The 2500-nt window shown below is 46.2% G+C and overlaps 1 protein-coding gene across 1 annotated transcript in view; it reads right to left on the reverse strand.

Moving 5' to 3' along the window:
• LOC122246203 (rho GTPase-activating protein 45) overlaps nt 1-2500 on the reverse strand; it is a 258137-nt gene that overhangs the window by 346 nt on the left and 255291 nt on the right. The window contains exon 27 of the mRNA XM_086551371.1: nt 1-2500. This exon is cut by the window's left edge and continues 346 nt beyond it; it is cut by the window's right edge and continues 208 nt beyond it. The gene's annotated coding sequence lies outside the window, so the exon portion shown is untranslated.

The following is a 2500-nucleotide window of genomic DNA, read 5'->3' on the forward strand; positions in this document are numbered from 1 at the left end:
TTGTTATAGATTAGCAACATAAATATTTTGATCTGCCTGTATGTTCCGGAATTGTATTATATATATATATATATTTATATTTTTTTTACAGTGGATTTCCAACGATTTTGACAAAGCCCGTTATCTCGACCAAACTTTCCACATAGACATAGGAAAATGGTCCTTACGTCGACTATACCAGAGGACAGTTTTTGCAGAGTACTTCACATGTAATAAATATTAGTATACGATCTATGTTTTATTAGCACCTCCGAGACTCGTGGGTGACTTCCTACCTTATGTGCTATAGTAATAAGGTTCATTTTCATACCTTAGGATTGATTACTGTACCATTTTCTGTGACTCTTTATATTTACGAGAATTTAAGAATCTATGCAGTTAGAAAATATTTAGTGAAAAAAGACGAGAACGAAAATGACAAAATAATTCTTGAAGGTAATTCAGATATTCATTATTAACCACCATTTTCCCAGTGAACCTTGCTACTGAAACATATAAGGCCATTTTAACCATTTGAATTACTTATGTACAATAATTTCCTCTTCATAAGTTTACAAACTACAACAATGAATACACATTACACAAAAGTTATGTACACTATAACGTTACAATACATAGCATGTACACCTCTCTCGTCAGCTTAAGAACAGTACATACACAGCATATATGTTCTGCAATTTACATACACTGCATTTCTCTTCAGTACACTTGAGTACATATGCAATGATTTGGTTCGCAACTATTTTGCACATCCTTTTCATATATATATATTGTCTTACTACAGTTTGTTATACAGTCACCCAGGTCTGCCAAGGCTGTATTTCCAAAGTCACCGTTTTAAGTTCGTGTCGGTCGGGAGGTCGGGAGGTCCGTGTCCCCCCCCCCTCGAGCACCTTATCACCTTCCAGAACATCGCTGGGCCGGTCCCACACTGAGCCTCTAGGGAACGGTGCCGTTGCAGAGCTTCCCTCCGTCAGCTGAGTCTTCCCAGGTTGGCCACGGCAGTCGAGGATGTTCTTGTTAATGGCTGTGACGTTGTCTCCCTCGAGTCGCGTTTCATTGTGTCGCTGGGCGCGGTTGGGGAAGGCAGGGCGAGAGGAAAGTGTGTGCGTGTGTGTGTTTGTGTTTGTGTTTGTGTGTTTATGTGTGTACGTGTGTAAAGTAGCAGCAGTTCGATATGGACTAAAATCATAAATGGAAATTTGCTTTACTTTTCCACCTCTACATCGTCTCTGCTTTACATTTGCCAATCTCCTTATGGAGAGGCGCCCTAACATTTCTCCCTTCTCATATACCGAGTATATATAAGAGGGAGGTTTGCCGTGTGCCGGGTCTTGTAAACACTTCCCTTGAGATCTCCGCAAACAGATGTTTTTTGTTTTTGTTTTTTTGAGAGCTCTCATACTGAGCATACTTGGATTTTTGTTTTCAATTATAAATTCTTACACGTATCATAATATTGTCTTTAAACTACCTGGTGTCAATCAACACAAAGAACAAAGTTGGCATTCAGTTAAGCCAGCCCTAACTGAAGCCCGCGTAATGAACTGAAACTCAAAAGAAAATAGTTTACCCTTTTTAGTACGTTATTAGGACTTCATTTTATCTGATTCTGATAAATATCCTCGTTTGTGATTTGCAATGAAAGTAAGTCAGTCTCTTGAAATGTTGAAACTTACGTGGAAACAAATGGTATATAGATTCCTCAGGGAGAGAGAGAAGAAAAAAAGAGTGAAACATTATCGTGTTTTCACACTCAAGAGCTTGAAAGGCATGTGATTCCAGTGGATATTTGGACTGATAGCCTCACCGCCTTCTGCACATGGCATGTTCTGCAAAGCGCATTGTGAATCGTTTTCTCTCGCGTTCCTTCTCCGGGCATTTCAGGGATCTAGTTCCTGTCTGTGAGACAACTTTTCCGGCGCCATTTTATTTGTCAGTTAGTCCTGCTGCTGACCGACTGCCGCCACCTGCCCCTGGGACTCCGACTGAGCGTGGCCAGCCCACTCGCCTGACCCAGGTGGGACGAGCCACGAGCACCCCACACGAGTGGCACCCAGGGGCCGTCCTCTTGCTGTCACCCGTCAACCTGGATGGGACATGAGGTTTCCAGCCCGTATGGTCGAATGGGGGGTCAGCCTCACCCCGCCCACACGTCTCTGCGTTGCCTTGGCACACTGAGCTCCCTGCCCGGACGAGCTGCGCCGACGGACGGACGCCGCTGTCGACGTCGCCCTACACGAATCGCGGAGCTCTGTTGGGAGAGGGCTTGCGCGGGTGTTCCTGGGAGGCGTGCTGGGTCGCGTGCTGAGAGGAGGCGCGGCCCTCGGGCTGGAGACGACCGTGGGAGCTGCTGAGGTCGTCATCGCACCCCGTGTCCTGCCGGGGGATGTCCTGCGGGCCTGACCTCGATACCGTGACGGTGGCCTCTGCCCCTAGGCCTCCTCCCGCGGCGCTTACTGTCCTGCCGGCGCCGCCTCCCGCCGCAGCGGCCGCCACA

The sequence above is a fragment of the Penaeus japonicus genome, unplaced genomic scaffold, assembly GCF_977035675.1.
Source record: "Penaeus japonicus unplaced genomic scaffold, GWHDUDI00000001_assembly GWHDUDI00000025, whole genome shotgun sequence".
NCBI lineage: Eukaryota > Metazoa > Arthropoda > Malacostraca > Decapoda > Penaeidae > Penaeus > Penaeus japonicus.